Source organism: Globicephala melas, chromosome 7 (genome assembly GCF_963455315.2).
Source record: "Globicephala melas chromosome 7, mGloMel1.2, whole genome shotgun sequence".
Lineage (NCBI taxonomy): Eukaryota > Metazoa > Chordata > Mammalia > Artiodactyla > Delphinidae > Globicephala > Globicephala melas.
The window spans coordinates 49,414,530-49,434,068 of NC_083320.1; positions in this window are offsets into that span (position 1 = coordinate 49,414,530).

The window sequence follows — 19,539 nt, forward strand, 5'->3', positions numbered from 1 at the left end:
GAAGCATCTTGAACCAAGAATTGTTAAACCAGCTCAGTACATCCTTCAGGGCTTATTAACCGGGCTGGCAGCAGAGCACTAGAAGTACAAGGAAAGGGGTTATGCAGTTGTGTTCACATTTATAATTTGATTACATCCACTGATGAATGAAGGTATCTCTTATGGTTGTAATACACTTTTAACTAATTTGATAGAAACCCTTTCTTGCTCATATTTTAAAAATTTAGATCTGATAATGAATTCTCTCAGAAGGATTATACCTATTGTACTCTATTGTTTTACATTACATTTTTAAATTGAGTATTAAGGGAATGCAGTATTTTAATGTAATTCTACCAACATCTTTATCCAGAGGCCTGTTGCCATTTTCGTCTTTATGAAATTTTGTTTCTGTAAAAGACAGGATTACATTTTTTTTTTTTGACTGACTTGGTGAAGTGCATTCTCAGTTATCAAAATTCTCATAGGTTTGGGACTTAATTAGTAAATATTCATAATGTGCAAAAGCATAATACACACTAGACAAGCTCAACCACATAAAAATGTATGTTCATTTACGTGTATGAACATACACAAGGACTCACAAAGACACGTCAAACTTAAACTCCTTACGTTTATGGATGATTTTGTGTTCTTTGTTTCTTATGTGTCTCAGTTTTACTATAATACACATATTAACTTTTAGAAGTTCAAGAAAAAAATGATGTTTTTAAAAGGAGAGAAGTGTCTTTTGTTTAGGATATAACGTATAACAAAAATTAAAAACCATACATATATGTCTTTGTTTCCATCCAGAGCTTTGAAAGAAGAATCTATTGTTTTAAAATATAACTAACTCCCATACCTGCCACTAAAGCCTAAAATGTTCAGGTTCTTATAACAATCTTTTTCAAAATTAATAATGACGTCGTCTGGTTAAACAGAATTATATCTTGAAGGGAGCCATTCCTGTCACATAAGAAACACAAAGCCAGGAAGAGAAAAGGGATAAATAGGAAAATATAGCCATTTGATAACAATGCAAATTTACACACATTAACATACATCTTAAGTAATATTTTGTTGTAGTAGATTGCTAAAACTATAGTCAATTATCAAAACTAAAAGAAGGGAATTCAAAAACACCTGGAATGCAATTTCCCGGGAAACTCAACAGCTAAAATCTGAAACATAATAGAATTTCTTCATTTATTCTCATCCGGAGTCTTCACGGCCACATGAGAATCTAGTAATTCCAAGCAGAAACATTCGTTGGTGGAAAGGAGAAGGCTTTGGGGAAATAAAAAGGGTTTGGAGTCAGAGGTAGAGACTCTGAACTGATATTTTAGATTAAAACCATCAGGACATTCAATTTTCTCCCCAATACTTGGAGAGTCTCATCAATCAGTACAGCTTTCCAGTCTGAAAACCACAGTATCCATTGTATAATTTTACTTTGTGAAAACTATGCAAGGCCGAGCTCAGAACTCATGTTTCTGCAAAGTATAAAAATTTAGTGACTGCTATTGACTTCTTCACTGTTTTATGTTAGCAACAACAAATATGTTCTAATTCTAGTGTAATCACACTATCCTTTTCCTAACAGTAAAATGAAGTTATCAAATTTATGTTAAAGGTCTGGAGGTCAGCTAATAAAAATCAGTTTGCCAACATTACAGGTGACCCTACCACATATGAATAATTGCTTACGGCTATTGCATGTACACAGTTCACTGGATAAAACTTCAGAAATTGGCTCCTTGGTTTTTATACGTCCCATAATAAAGAATCTCATTTTTTTCTTCTACCACAAACTTTTTTTTACAAGGCATCAAATTAGCTTCTAAAATAGCTTAATTTCTATTTTAAAAATCTATCTTCCAGCAACTTTTAACACCTCACTGGTTAATTATGTTAGTTGAACAAAAATTCAAAACAAATGGCACATTGATATTTACCTTTTCCTGAAGTTAATTATCTTGGAAAGGTAAGTCAGTAATCACACAGCATGAAAGTAAAGATATATTAGTTTTTTTGTGCGGGTCACATAAGCTGTACTCTTAACACTGTCTCATAAGCACATTTGTCAATACCGGTAAGAAACACAGAATGGATGCTAAGCAAGAGACAGCAACTGCAGCAGCTAAGGAAAAAGGTAAATTCTAGGCCCTCAAATTTGCAAAGTTTGCCATAGCAAGATCAGCCACCAAAATTCTCAGCATGCAATCACTTCCTGATAACCGCCCCCACCCCACACACAAAAAAACAGGAGTTGCTAAAGAGTCATTAAAATAGTTTTAGCTCTTAAGCGTACTTTCCCTTACTCTTACTAAATCTATCCTTGAAATAAGTCAAACTCCATTTTCCAAGGTGGTATTTCAACCAACAATGCATTTTACTCTACTTTTATTCCTCTCTTTCTTGTTTTGAAAGCTATTAAAGCATTAGAAGCTATAATGCCATCAGTTATAAAGTCTGGATCATAAAGTTTTTCTATAAACAAAGAAAATGAAGAACATAGATAAAAATCAATAGCTTAGTGATCACATAAGTCACAATGAAAAGAAATATGAATGTAGGTCACAGACTTATTTAAAATGCCAGGGATTATAGTATTTCTGTGTTAGCAGGTACATGGTTCTTCCAGGCAATATTTCCCGCTTCAACTCAAACATCAACAATATTTCTCAGGCTAATTAGCTATATAAGTGGCGATTTTTCTCCAATTAGAGAAACTTGGTTATTATCACCTAATTACTCCAAAGGGACTTTTTAAAATTTGAGGTATCAAATAAACTTATGTTTTCTGCAGATTCAATTTGCTTCTTTTCTGCTGATGAGAGACAAGGGAGCAATAAGCCTTCCAATTGAATATTTGCTAAAATTACTATGAACAATACAAACCTAACTGGTTTCTGATAATCACTTGTTTTATCATGCCCATGCCTTCCACCCTGGTTCATTTTGATAATGAACAAAAGATTTTTTTAATCCAAATACTATGTTTTGATGATCATAGAACTGTACCTACAAAATTCTTTAAATGCTGTATTTCAAGATAGATGGCCTTTGCTTGTTTATGTAGTCAAAATCTTATTACCTGTCTTACACATAGCAAAAAACTGCAGTAAATGAATGTGAAAACTTGAAACCCAGAGTACAGTAACAGAAGGAATATATTGTTCTAAGGCAGAATCATATATCTTAAAAAGAGCTGTCATTTTAAAAACTTGTTCTCCTTTTCCTACATGGAAAACCACTGTCATTAATTTTGACTGAACTTCTCTCTCATTTATATCAATAAATCCCCTGACAAACTTAAAAACTTCTTCTACCTTTATTGTCTGACAAAGACAACCCACTGTGAGAAATAATGATGCTCATAAATGAGAGGCAAAGAAGCAATAACAGTTTCATTTACAGATCATTAAACAAGAAACCACCTCAGAGAAAAGATCTCTGTTTAGGGCTCTGTACTGGGCTGGCATATTTCAGATGGGTAAATTCATAGGAGTACCTCACCACTTCTACAAGGACAGCTGAAGAAAAGCTCTCATTACAATAATAATTATTTGTGCTTTTCACCAAATATCAAGTTACTATGCAAAAGAATTATGCTTTTGGAAAGATGGTTAAATGTTTTCATTAAGTAATAAAACATTTGTTAAATTCACTATGTCATAAGTGGAACGTGATCTTTACTACAATTTTTTGACGTATAAGAAAAATTTTTTGATATATAAGAAAAATATGCGCGTGTGCATGCTCACACTCTCCCCAGCACATACATAATTCCTAAAGGAAGACCACAGCAAGGAAGAGTTCTCAAAATATGTGTCTACTATTTTTGATCCAACAAAATTCAAAGAAATGTGTTTTCCTAAAATAATTCAGAAATGTAGTAAAATCCTATCAATGTTTTCCTCCATAATTTCTTCCACAGCCTCCTTGCTTAGAAAACACTTTCTTACCCAGATGTCATATTTTTATCTGTATTTCTTGATTTTGTCCTCAAATTCTGTTCTTCAGTGTTTCCCACCTCAATACATGGGAAATCCATTTCACCAACCGTGCACCATAGATAAATTTTGCTTCTCCTATACTTGAAATTTTTATCATGTACTCTGTATACTTTCTCTCTGATCACTTCAATTCAGCATAATATTTTTAAGATTTATCCATGTTGAGTATCAGAATTTTATTCCCTTTTATTTCTGTGTAGTTTTCCACTGTATGACACTTCCAACCTGGGAGTATTCAGAATGAAGTTGATACAAACATTCTTCTATAAATCATCTTCGTAAAGTCATTTTTTAAAATTTCTCTTCAATACCTAGGAGTAAACTGGCTGTTGTGTCAGTTATCAATTTGTTGCCACTCAGCTCCAAACCTGTCCGTCATTTCCAAGTCTGCAGCAACATAGTGGGAGCCTGTAAATACGTGGTCCTTTGACAGCCGGCACCAAGTTAAGTTTGTCAGTAGAGGATACTGAAGAAAGATTTCTCTTCATGGTTCCAACGAGCACCTGTCCTCTGGCACCTACAGAGCACGTGGCTTCTGCAGTACTCAGTGGCAATGAAACATAGCACCTTCCTGTGGGCAGCTTCCCCTACCACTCTCTTGAAAGCCTTTCCAGCAAACTTCCAAAACACAGAACCTCTCTGGGGAAGGCTTCTCCTGGCACTCCAAAGGGCATATTTCCCGTGATTTCCCCTGGCACAGTACCTCAGCAAGCTTCACAGCCATCCTGTGAGCCACAGTTGTGCTCCCCAAGGAAGCAGGGATCTCAGCCTGGGATGTGGGAGGGAACAGGGATTCTTTGGTGTTACCTCAGCCTTAGGGGTAATAGCTGTTCCATATATCTACTATTCTTGTACTCTTGAAAATTTTCTTTACCTCTCACTAGCCAAACCCCATTACTCCAAGCCCATTAATTCCATTAAGTTTTCCCTCTTCAAATTACTGTGTAGTTTCTTCTGACTGTACTCTGGGTTACAGAGAAAACATATTTTAAAACAGTGTTTAAAAGTTGCTTTTAAAAGCATTTGACAAAATAGTTTTGAAAAAAAATTCTACAACTGTAACACCCCCGTTAGCAATGTATGAGAGTCTAGACTACAAGTCTGTGGCTCCCCTATTCAATTCTTCCAATTTGTGGTGGGCTTATGTTCTTAAGTGTGTCTTTTGATGAGCAGAAGTTTTTACTTATCATGAAATCTAATTTATTAGGTTTTTTCTTTTGTGTTTAATAGTTTACATGCGTGTGTATCCCAAGAACCCTTTGGCCACTCCAAGGTTAGGAAGATACAACCCTATACTTCTAGAAAGTTTATATTAGCTTTTATATGTAGGTCTATGACTCATCTTTAATAAATACAGTTTATGACTTGAGACAGAGGTCAAGTTATTTTTCTCCCCCTCACCTGATCAGTTTTTCCAGGACAGCTTTTTGAAAAGACTTTCCGTTCCCCCACCGAACTGCTTCAGTGCCATTATCAAAAATCAGTTAACTAAATGTATATACTTTTTAAAATCTGTCCTGTTTCCCTGAACTATTTATAAGTCTGTCTTCATGAGAATACAACATTATTATTGTAGCTTTACAGTAAATTTTTAAGTAGGTAGTGTAAGTCCTCCAATCTGATTGTTTTCCCAAAATTACTCGGCCCTTATTAAGGCCCTTAACATTGCCATGTATTTTATTACCAGCTTGGCAATTTCTACAAAAACTTGCTGAGATCTTGAATGGGATTAAGTCTTATATCAATTTGGAGACTGTAACAGCTGAGCAATAATGAATCGTCTAATTCATGAAAATACTGTCCCTCTCCGCTTACTTGGGTCTTTTAAAATTTCTTTCATCAATGCTTTTTAATTTTTAGTGTATAGGTCTTACAAGTACTTTATGAAATTTAATTCTAAGTATTTGTGATGCTTATGTAAATGGTATTTTATCTAATTTTCAAGTGTGATTGCTGGGTATAGAGAAATTGGCTTTTTATAATGATCTCATAGCCTGAAATCTTGCTAATTTATTCATTCTAATAATTTTATAGATTCTTTAGAACTTTCTCTATATATAACTATGGCACCTATGAATAAAGACAGTTCTTTTTCCTTTCTAATTTGTATACCTCTCATTTCTTCTTGCCTTTTTACACCAACTAGAATTTTAGTACAATGCTGAATAAAAGTAGTAAAGCATGGTATTCATCATCCTACAGGAGGAAGTAAATAAAGAGTTTTATGTAAATGTTTTTAATCAGGTTGAGAAAGTTCTCTACTATTCCTACTTTGCTGAGTTTTTTCTTTTTTAACATCTTTATTGGAGTATAATTGTTTTACAATGGTGTGTTAGTTTCTGCTTTATAACAAAGTGAATCAGTTATACATATACATATATCCCCATATCTCTTCCCTCCTGCGTCTCCCTCCCTCCCACCCTCCCGATCCCACCCCTCCAGGCGGTCACAAAGCACAGAGCTGATCTCCCTGTGCCATGCAGCTGCTTCCCACTAGCTATTTTACGTTTGGTAGTGTATATATGTTCACGCCACTCTCTCACTTTGTCACAGCTTACCCTTCCCCCTCCCCATATCCTCAAGTCCATTCTCTAGTAGTTCTGTGTCTTTATTCCCGTCTTACCCGTAGGTTCTTCATGACTCTTTTTTTTTTTTCTTAGATTCCATATATATGTGTTAGCATATGGTATTTGTTTTTCTCTTTCTGACTTACTTCACACTGTATGACAGACTCTAGGTCCATCCACCTCACTACAAATAACTCAATTTTGTTTCTTTTTATGGCTGAGTAATATTCCATTGTATATATGTGCCACATCTTCTTTATCCATTCATCCGATGGTGGACACTTAGGTTGCTTCCATCTCCTGGCTATTGTAAATAGAGCTGCAATGAACATTTTGGTACATGACTCTTTTTGAATTATGGTTTCCTCAGGGTATATGCCCAGTAGTGGGATCGCTGGGTCGTATGGTAGTTCTATTGGTAGTTTTTTAAGGAAACTCCATACTGTTCTCCATAGTGGCTGTATCAATTTACATTCCCACCAGCAGTGCAAGTGTGTTCCCTTTTCTCCACACCCTCTCCAGCATTTATTCTTTCTAGATTTTTTGATGATGGCCATTCTGACTGGTGTGAGATGATATCTCATTGTAGTTTTGATTTGCATTTCTCTAATGATTAATGATGTGGAGCATTCTTCCATGTGTTTGTGGGAAATCTGTAAATCTTCTTTGGAGAAATGTCTATTTAGGTCTTCTACCCATTTTTGGATTGGGTTGTTTGTTTTTTTGATATTGAGCTGCATGAGTTGCTTATATGTTTTGGAGATTAATCCTTTGTCAGTTGCTTCATTTGCAAATATTTTCTCCCATTCTGAGGGTTGTCTTTTGGTCTTGTTTATGGTTTCCTTTGCAGTGCAAAAGCTTTTAAGTCTCATTAGGTCCCATTTGTTTATTTTTGGTTTTATTTCCATTTCTCTAGGAGGTGGGTCAAAAAGGATCTTGCTGTGACTTATGTCATAGAGTGTTCTGCCTATGTTTTCTTCTAAGAGTTTGATGGTGTCTGGCTTTACATTTAGGTCTTTAATCCATTTTGAGTTTATTTTTGTGTATGGTGTTAGGGAGTGTTCTAATTTCATTCTTTTACATGTAGCTGTCCAGTTTTCCCAGCACCACTTATTGAAGAGGCTGTCTTTTCTCAACTGTATATTCTTGCCTCCTTTATAAAGATAAAGTGACCATATGTGCGTGGGTTTATCTCTGGGCTTTCTATCCTGTTCCATTGATCTACATTTCTGTGAGGTTTTCTTTTTCATATAAATGGCTGTTGAATTTTGAGAAATGTTTTTCTGAATTTATCAAGATGATCACAGAAATGTTCTATGTTAATATGGTGAACTACTTTGCTTGATTTGTGAATATTAGACCAGTCTTGCTCTCCTGGAAAAAAACATTACATGAACATAATGTATTATCCTTTTTATATGGTACTGGGTTGAATTTGCTAATATGTTAAAGATTTTTGTGCCTATGTTCATGATAGATATTGGATCATAGGCGTCCCCGTCTCCCCTGTAATATCTAAGTCTGGTATGGGTACCAGAATGATGACTCATAAAAAATTTGGGAATTATTCGTTCCTTCTCTATTGTCTGAAAGTTTTTATGATATGGCTCTTACATGATTTAAATGTATTTGATATCAGTCATCAGTAAAGCCATGTGGACACGCAATTCTCTTCGCAGGAAGAAAAATTTGTTTCATTATACTTTCCGTGGTGTTATTGCTGATTGTACTGGATTGTTTGTTGTCAAACTGGCATTATTGCTTCAAAATAAGTCTGGGAAATTCATTCCCGAAAACTCTTCCTTATATTATTCTAAGTAAAATTTTCTAAAGACAAGGTCATGCATGAGATTTGAAAGCTGAACTGAAGCACTGGCCTTTATTTGCAGATGGATCACGGTTGAAAGATCCAGTGATGACTGCTCACTAAAAGGCATAGTTTGTCTGTGCTCTCTTCCCTACTCATCTTTCCAGCTGCTTGCCTGGCCAACCACCCATGCTTGCCACCCGACACAAGCCCACAGAGAGAGGACAGATCCCACGAAGAAGCAGCAGTTCCTCCAGAGACAGATGGTTTTAAAGAGGCAACAACTTCTATGCAGGCAGCAGTTTCTAGACCTCTCTAAAAGTTTCCCTTTGGCCGATCCACTTTGGTGTCCAGTCACACACAACTTCTCAGATTTTCCCTAAGCTCTCACTAACCCCTCCATGCTAGTGCTGAAGTGGGTTGGGATTGGTTGCTGTTCCTCTGATCTCTCACCGTCACCCACCTCATCCTCTTCCATCTTCTCCCAGATTATGTAAACCCTAATTCCTAAATTAAATACTGTCTCCCCATAATTGTAGCTGGTCTATTTTCCTGATAGAATTCTCACTGATATACTGATATATAGAAAATATAATTTAAAAAAATTTTTGCATTTTGACTTCCTGCTTTATTAAACTTTTTAACTGTTCTATTGGTATCTCAGTTGATTTTTCCTTGGAAACATATCATTACCAGCTTTGATACTTCAGTCCTTCCTTTCCAGTGTATGTACCTGTTATTTTATTCTCATATTAGTTTATTAAAGTGTAAGAATAATGTTAATTCTTATATCTTTAGTGATTATGGTAGAGATGCCTCCAGAGTTTCACTATAAAGTAGATCTCCCACACCTTGAGGTATATTCTTTATCATATTGAAGCCATGTCCTTCTCTTGTTTGTATTGATATTAAAATATCTTTGTATTTTTGGAGACATTTGATCTTACCATACTTGATTCCTGCAATACTTGATCAAACTGTAATTGTTCATTAATAATATGCTGAATCATATTTGCTTTAGAATTTTCCCTTTATATTCGTAAGCGTGATTGCTTTATTTATCAAATAGTGTCCTTAGTTGCAAACGAAAATTCTTTCACATTCAGCTCTCACACCAGTCTAACTGGATTGGTAGAATGGATTCAGTAGCTGAAAGTAAGACTTTAGATTCTACCCTTGTGAGAAACAAACAGAGAAATAAAAATAAATGCAAAGATGTTGGCCAGCCATGAATGATTAATGTCCACTATGGTCTATACCTTTTAAATGTTACTTTGACCAGATTTTCTTATCAGATATGTAACTTCTTAATACAAAAAGTCCCTTAGTCCTCTATGCTCTTGTCCTTAAAGAGCCAGAAAGTAAATATTTTAGGACTATGGGTCCTGTTTTCTGTCACACTACTCTACTGTGTCACTGGAGAGCTAAAGAAGTCATAGACAGTAAATAAATAAATAGGTGTGACTGTGTTACAATAAAATATTATTTACAAATACAAGTAGTCAGCCCACAAGCCATAGTTTGCCAACTCCTATTCTAGAACAATTGTATACTGCATGAAAATCTCTTCCTTAAAAGTATAAAAGGGCTAACCTAATTAACACTTCATACAAAAATGACAAACCTTGCCCTTTGTAACTATTTTTGCTTGAATTTTCTGTCTACAATCTTTGGTTTCTATTTATATTTGTTTGTCAGATCATTATGCATCCTATTACTTTTAGCCATATTAAGTTACTTTGGTCTTTTGCTGTGGTCTCTTGCAGACAACATATATTAACATTTAGTTTTAAATCAATTTTCAAGTTTGGGGGGGGGGTTAGTTATGCCAAAAGCACTGAAAGTCTGACTGTATAATTCTTTGAAGAATATATATTATCAATGTGGATTATGAATGAGTAATAAATAGACCCCTGGAATGAGTATCAACGGACCAATCTCTTTACTAGCATCACAATGACAGTTAACACCACTGTTTCTAGGCATTGAGCTAGAAACAGATTTAAAAGAAGCAACATAAATAGCATGTGAACAGAATAATTACTTTTTTCCATGAAAAATAAAAAGAATGATTTTATTTCTGTTAATAGATGTGTCAAATGTAAAGCTATCTAAAATATTTAGAGTAATTAGCAAACTTAGAATAGTAACAATCAGTTTGTATTTTTAACAATGGATGAGTAATATTTCTCCCGCCTTTTCTTACATTTCACATTTTTGTATTTAAACTTTTTTCCTCACATTTAAAGCTTTACAAACTATGCACTAGTGTTACTGGCTTTATGTACAAGTAGTAGCATGCACTAGGGTACAGATATAAGTATCCAGAGGCCAAGTCTTTTGATTCATCTCCAATAACAAGATCAGTTTTCTAAAACTAAGAATTAAATTATAGTTCTAAATTTGGAATGCACTACTTGTGTCATCTTTAACAAAAACTTGATTTTCTTGGCCTCAGTTACCTTTTCCTATAAAATGGGAGAAATAAGGTTTTCCTTTCCCACCTACCAAGGTTTTATGAAAAGCAAAAGACATACTTTGTAAATTCAAAACTATAAACCAGTACACAAAAGTAAGATTTTGTTGAACTGTGTTCTCAATAATCTGTTGTTTTTGTTATTATTTTCATTCAGGACATTAAACATTGTTTTAATTATCTTTTTTCAACATTTTTAAAATTCAGCATGATACCAAGATACTCATTTCTAACTAATGGCACAAATGCATTAGAAACATTAAAGAATAATCAGAAAAGCTTATAATAATAACCAATTTGAAAGTTAGGACATCTTGACCACTTTAATAAAGTATATATAACGTTTGTGAGATAGGATCTGTATAGAAGTACCATACATTTGAAAAAAATAGCTACATTGGTATTCCAAAGAAAACTTCTTTAATTAGAAAATAATTATTGAATTATAAAAAATTAAATGTGGAGATCCTTCAAAGAACTCTTTTCATGCATTCAAATATGGCCTATTTTATTCAATAGCAATGTGCATATACTTCGTATAAAAAATTGTATATGCTGAAATATGTCTTTATTTTATAAATTAAAAAAAAAGACTGCACTGAGGTTTTGCCTTTTTTTTCTTGCTTTCTCCCTCCTATGTTTCTACTCATCTTTGCTTCTCAAGTGCCAATGTCCTCCTGTCACCTTTTAATGGAAGTCCAAAGTCTTCCACGGAGATGCCTCTACTTAAACTACCCCCTTCCCAAAATAGTTGAACCTTCAGAATGACCTCTCTCTTCCTCTGATCTGTGCCATCCATCAAAAATCCTAGTCTCTTTATATACTTTGGACTTAAGAAGACATCAGATGAAAATAATTCAATTAATCCACTTCATAATAATAAATGACAGACTTTTAACCCTTCCTTTGATGTTTGCATTTTTAAAGAGGATTTTTGATAACTATTTTTTCAAGACAATATGTCACAATGAAGAACTAAATTTCCAGGTGAGATTATGATTTGGGGGACAGAGACTCACTGTGGAATGCTCTTTAAGCTGAGAGCACTAGGTCCTTCATCTTAGTGATCCTGTCCCCTGGATATATTATTAAATTTGGCCTTCAAACCCAATTATCATATTACTCATGGCAATGGTCATTTATGCCTAGCCTAATAAATTTGGAATGGTAACACAGAGCTCCACGCAGCAGGTAAAATTTGGGGAGGGTCTTTACTTCAAAGAACAGAGGCAAGCATAACAGTATCATGTTCAGATCTAGCCCCACAGCACACATATCTCCCTGCAGTCCACAAAAACATATTTTCTATTTAGCATACATTGTACTGAGGAGCTACTGCAGTCTGGAACATTTAGGTCATCTGGGAGCAGTTAGTTTAGTTGGGACAAACAGTACTACATATCTTAATAGCTCTTAGGGGCATCTTTCTAATACAGTTGAGTGTACTAACCAGTGTTCATTATGATGAGCCTGAGTCATCAAGAAAAGGGTAAATTATGCTCAGCATGCTCTGTTTACTGAGGAATGTCCTTCTAAAAAGAAGATGGAAAAATCCTGTTTAAAGCATGGGAATAATAAAGCAGAAAGTCACTTGCCTGCTTCGTTCCTCTCTCAGCAATCCTTTCAAGTCCTTTCAAGACAGAATTTGATTTAGGGACAAATCTCAGGTTAGAGTGAGATTCTTCCATATACACAAGTTAACATTTTCCAAGACAGGCCACAACCAACACCTTTTAAAAGCTTTTCAGGACTACAAAAAGATCCCTGAATCAGTTGTCACAGATGCTATTACCTCAGAGACCAATTCTCCTTTTAACTTAACATTAACCCAATTAAAGGAGGGAACTCGAGGAACTGGGGCACCAAGGCAAAAGATGAGAAAGGTCCACGCTCTCTGCCACCTATCCCACCTCATGTTGCTTAACTGTGCATGGATTAGTAGAGAGCAAACAATCTAAGAACATGCTTTAAGTTCAATTTGAATGTGTCCACATTCTTCTCGTACTTTGATAATAATGATGCACAAAAAATCCCCTTGGCATTTCACCTTTTTCTACACTAATTTGATTCCTTTAAAAATGAATTTCAAATAAAGGCATTCAAACACCAAGAGGAATTACTAAGAATTGTGAGAAAAACCCATGCTCCTAAGGTTTCTTCTGAGAATCACTTCTCTGTTATCTTTAAGAATTTTAACTGAACTTTGAATTCATGTTTCTAGTTTTTTAATCAAATAATGGGATTAATAAATTTCAATAACAAATTTACTTCTAGAAATTATATATTAAAACATCAGGGAAGGTAAGCAATGCCAAAAATGTTAGTTAAGAATGCAAAAAGATGCTTTCAAAATCTTTAAAGCACCCCTATGGCTCTGATAAAAATTAAACATGAGACAAAATTTACATAAACTTCACGTCTCATTAGAATCCATACATTAGAAACAGGCAAAGTATAAATTTATGTGTGATGAGCACAGTAATATAAGTAATAAATTTTTTAAAATTTAAGATTTAGCTTAAAATCAACCACAATGATATTTAAAGTTTGAAATTTTCAGTAAAAAATGGAATATTATTGAAAATAAATATAACAGAAGCTTATTGTATCAAAATAGACTAGCCTGAAAATATATATATGAGAGAAATGGTAGCTTTCCTAAAGCTTACACTCAAATTGAAGATGATATTCCATGTAGGTTTCCTTTTTGTACCTTAGATTCTCCCATAAACCAGAATCACTGGTAAATGTCCATACTATCAGCTTATTCCTTAATATGCAGTGAGAATACAGAGTTGTTCAACAAAATATATATAATTTGCTCTGTGCTATAAAATATACAGTGTGCACATCTTAAAATATTTTGTAAAATAAATGAGCTGCAAATACAGCTTTCAGTCTACATATAATTTTCTCTTTTATTGAGCATATTTTCATTGTTTTTACTTCTATTATGAGTTTGGGGGTCAAGAAATGCCAAGTCTGAGTAGCATACTTCTGTTCAGTGGGGCAATGATGTTAGACGTCCTGCCACTGTGTTGTTCCTCCAGTCCTGAGTGTCCCAAACCAGCTCGTCCTTTTCCTACAACTTTCGGAGTTCCCTTTGGTTGTCTCTTGTGTTATTACCAGGGTTTATACCTGTTCTTAGTGAGGAAGAGCAGGGAAAATTGGTTTATGCCACCTTGTCCTCAAAATTTTTTTAGAAGCCAAATAGTAAAAATTCTTTCCTTAATTTCTTTTTATATTTTGTTACTCTCTCAGCATCATGGCAACCCACATAAAAAATGGTCAAGAAGGAGGTTTCTAACATTATCTTTCAAGGAGATCTCTTGCCATAGGTATTCCAAGAATTACAACATTCAAGAAAAAGCCACCATTTGCTGTTAAAGGATTACCAAAAATTTGTATCTTAATTGAGCTAATTTCCACTGGAGAAGTAGGTAAGAATGGAGGAGGTGTAGGAGATAATACATTTTCCCATATCCACCCTTGTTCATCACAGTATCCCCAGTTTATATTCGCCAGTTATCACAACTGTGACTGGTACATAGTAGGCGATCAATAAATAGTTGTTCAATGTCTGAATAAATGAACAGATAGATGTCCTATACACAATTATCAGAGCAACAGGAAAAAAAAACAAACAGTAGGAAATCCATCATACAATGTATGGCCATGCATTCAGTCTTAAAGAGAAAAAGTCAGCTCTTTGCAGATTACTGTGGAAGGGAGAGGGCTCAGAACTATGCCTATAATAGTTGTGAAACATCTGTAGGACTCTATCAGGCCCCTGTAGTATCCATTTTTGGCAAAGAGCGTTTACTATTTTTCAACTCTCTGAAACAGAGAACAAGCTGAATATTTATATTTCAACAAAATGGAACCAAGAATTCGTATTTCATGTTTTGAATTTACCAGTGATTAAATGGTTATTGTGTATTTCTTGTGAAAATCAGATACTTGCTGTTGAAATATAAGAACCTGATTGAGGTTTTACAAGAGCAATACTTCCAGCAGCAAGAAAATGAAGAAGATCACATCAGAAATATTGATCAGTCAGAATGTTTCTATTTCACCGTGTGCAGGAGACAATTCAATGAAGACAAGTCAGCTTACAGCAAGGAAAATGGAACTGCTTACCACCATTTTCCTTAATATAAGGTAAAATGTGGATTCAAAACAAATTGCCAAGCCCAAGTCCTATTTCTACTACTGTCTAGCTCTTCAAACTGGGTAAAATTAATGAGATCAACTATGCCTGTTTTGGAACGGTAAAATGGGAATAACAGCAATACCTAATTCAAAGGGTTTTGGAGAAGATTAAATAAACATCTGGCACTTGTAAAGCACTGTGTCTGGCATAGAGTAAACACTCCACACAGCTATTATACTTTTCCCCATATTTAAGAAAAGTAATATTTATCCATGAAATATATGTTTTCCACTCTGTGTTGTTTTCATTAACTGAAAATATATTAACAAAAAATTGTTTCAAAATTAATTGACGTTCTTCCTGTTTTGCTAGTAATTTCTACAAATTTCTCTTTTATAGGGTTTGTGCTTTTCATTCTTAACATACATGCCCTTTCAGTTTGCTTCCAAACATCTAAAAATGGGCACAGTGTTATTTTCTTGTTTTATGGCACAGTAATGCAATTCCGTATCATTTAGGAGGAAACAAAACATATATTCTAAAATCAACATGAAATAATGTTAAATTATATACAATGTTTGGATATATATGACATAGATTTAGTGTTAAACTATACTGTCATAAACGAATGTTGTAAACATAAAAATGAAAAGTTAAAAAAGGGAAGAGGTTTAGTTGCATACTTTTTAAATTACAACATTCTAAGAAAGTATGAAAGGAAAAGAAAGTATATTAGCGGTGTGGAAAGAGACTATTCAAAGAATACAAAGAAAATAGAATCAAATAGATAAATCAATTAAATAACAAAAAGAATATTATATATCATTGCCAACAAGATGGATGGTACTTTATTTAACCCTCACTTCCATATGCTCAGAACACTGAAGATTTCATTTTTATTATTTTGCTTACCATGCAAAATTCAGTAAGGGCAGCAGTTATCACAGATGAAACTTTTCCAAAAGCTAAAAGCCACATTTATAATGAAGATTTTTCTCACCTTTCTACTATTGCAGGCTGATTTTTAAAAATTACTGCTTTGTAGTTATTTTAGTAGTTTTAAGGTTAACTTTCCATTAATAATTAAAATGAATGAAAGATATAATATCACATTTACTTGAAAATTTTGTAGTGTCTTAAAATCATTTTCCTTTGGAGTAATATATAAGGCTTTTTCTCTTATGAAACACATTATGAAATATTTTAACCATATAAAAAGTCATAAAGAACAATGAAATTGCTTTTGCCCATCAACCACATTTAAAAATATTTAGCAACTCTCCATATTTTTCCAGAATATTTCTTGTAAAAAATAAAAATTACTAGAATATCAAAGCCTACCTTCCCACTTCCTCCCAAATCTTTTTCCTCACCTTCTTTCCTCAGAAGTATCTATCCCTAAAGTAAGGGCATAACCTTCCCAAGACACATTAATTTTATCTTTCTATACATATACATCTACCCATAGATAATATGCAGTTTTGCTTTCCAGTTTTTAAAGCTTATATAAATAATACTGCACATATCTGTAATTTGCATTTTATTCAAAACATGTAGGCATTTATCCTTAGTGATACATGTAGCTATAATTCAAATATTCTGAACTTCTGTGTAGTATTTCACTGAAAATATACCACCACGTATTTACCTATTCTCTGTTGATGAGCATTTCGGTTGTTTCCAATTTTAAATGATGAAAAGCAAAGCTGCAGCAAAGCTCCTAACAGATATCTATTTGTGTGATATGCCAAAGTTTCTCTAGGAGATTTGCTTCTGAATGAAATCTGTGGGTCAAAGATGATGACTTGCATAGTCATACTTCAAACCTCATCTTCTCCAGGCAATGCTAAATTCCTCTCCAAAGTGACTGTAACATTTACAACACCATCAGTAATGATGAGAATTTCCATTTTTCCACATCCTTACTTGGCAGTCTCTTAAATTTTTGTCAACTTTGTGGGTATAAAATGACAGCTACATTTTAATTTACTTTTAACTTTGTTTTAATGTACTATTCCTTCAATACTACTAAATTCCATGATTATGATTATATCCATTGTTCGGTTTTTAGAGGATTTTAACTTTTTCTTATGGATTTATTGGGGATCATTATATTTTCAGATATTAAACAAATTTGCATTTCTCTACAACTGTCCTTTATTTATATGGTTTCACCTATCTAAGGTTTCACCTATCTAAGGTAATTAATTTTAAGGCAAAATGCTTTTTTTTCATATGCATTAAACCTTTTAAAGTCTAGTGGTAGGACTAAAAATTTAAAGTTTGCACAAACATATAAATGAGACTTTTCTGAACCTTCCCACTTCCAAGTACAGGATTCATTTAGCCCATGATTTATAAGAGATGGAAACCAATATATAATTAAAAAAAGAAAGAAAGAAAAAAAAGAAATGAGCACTATTTTTGGTTGGTCCCTGAGAACAGAAAAAATTCTCTTGACAATAGAGTAGCAGCTACTTCAAAATGTACATGCACAGTATATTAAGATTCTAACGATAAGGAGAAGGAAATCAAAGATATATTTGCTATTAAAAGTGGATTATGTATGCACCCTCTTCTTACCAAGTTCACCACGGGTTACAATCCACATCTACTGAAATTGTAAGGAAGAATGATGACAATTTATTTAAGTTACCATTTTTAACAATGGTTGCTGTGTTATGATGTCAGATATATTTCATCTTTTGAAAAGTGTAAAACTTTGTAGCTTCTAGTCCCAAAGCAGCCACTGCAGTGCACAGCAGTGTGAGAGAGAATGGCAACTGAAAATGGAAAATCTTTAATCTCACCTGTGTAACCCAATGAGAATTTTTCCTTCATGGTAAATGAATTCTGAACTAAGATTGAAAATATTTGTGTCTTGGTATTGACGTTTATTTTAGGTTACTTTTACTTTTGTCTAACTATTAGGAAAATACAAATACATAAATTGTCAGGTTAAACACCACAGGAGTATTTTACTGACAACTTTTGTCATCTTTCAGGCAATCAGAAGAAATGAACATCTCTGTCCAGAAGGAATGCCCACAATCTTGCCCCTCCAAGAGTTCATGCACACTAATGGGAATAAGGGCGGGGGGAGGGCAGTAGGTGCTCAACTTAGTATCCTCCATTTCTGTTAGGACTGGGTCTTTTCTCCTTACTTCAAGTCAGCAGCTCTATCAGCAGGTCTTGAATACGCAACATATCAATAGGGCCAGAAGAATGCTTCTACTGAATCAAAACGATCCACAGAGGAGACACCAAGATTTATGAGGCCTTTGGTGTCATCCTGATTCTCAGCAGTCACTGCCAGATATGTTCATGTGTGTTCCACTACTTCCTCCAAATTTATACTTACTCAGAGTCAAAGCTAGTAAAATATCATCAGAATAAACATATTATTTAGGCTTGTAGGCTTTTATTAATTAGTAATTTGGTCAAAATCTATCTTTTCTCAATTCTGATGGCACATTAGAATAACCTGGGACACTTTTAAAAAATATTGATTCCCTAGTACCATTCTCAGACATTTCTGAGGTGGGACTGAGGCATCCATCTTTTTGAAAAGCATTCCAGGTGAATGAATGCTCAGCCATGGTTGAGAATCTCTGATCTAAAGTGGACCTCCATACATAGTTTATTAGGCCAGAGAAAGCTAGCTCCAAAGAGTATATTACTAGGACTTGCCCTAGCTATGGAAAAATAGATTTCTGTGGTCAAATGAGTTGCCATTTTCTAGGAGAGAACAGACTGTGAGACAGACACAGATTGATAGTCCAGCTCTGCCACTTCTTAGCTGTGTGAACTTGGACAACTGTGTAACTTCTCTGCATCTCTGATTTTTTTTAGAACAATATCACCTCTCTTACTGGATGGACTAAGGATTAAATGAAAGTCCTACTAAGTGGTAAGAATTCAATGTCAATTCCTTCTTCCAACATTACATTAATCATTTGAAGAAAATTGTGTAAAAAAACATAGTTGTTCAGTTTCTCATTCAACAAGAATTTATTGAGCATCTACAAAATGTACATGCTCCCTAATCTTCAGCAGGAACATCCCAACTTTCTCTGTTGTTCATATTTACTGTTTCTACTCTCTCATGTTCCCTTTACTCTTCCAACTCCGTCAATGCCTCCCCTGCCACTATGTTTTCAAATCAGCCACTCTAAGTCCACCAATAACCTCCCGGTTGCTAAACCCAATGGGAACATTTCCTCCTCTTTTTCATCCACTCTTTTCGATTTCTTTTACTAAATCATCTTCTTAAACTTAGGCTTTAAAAGTTTAAATTTTTCAAAGCTTGCTCTGAATCTACTCTTCCCTTTTGGTTGTTTCTAATCCACATTTTTATCCCCAGCCCAAAACTGTTCCCTGAGTATCAACCCATGTATCAAACATCCACCAACACTTAAATATCTCAAATCAATCCCAAATTCCACATACCCAAAATTGTACTCATGCTCATTTCTTCTAATTAGTCCACCATCTCCTCAGGCCAACAATTAGGGAATCATCCTTTGACATATCCC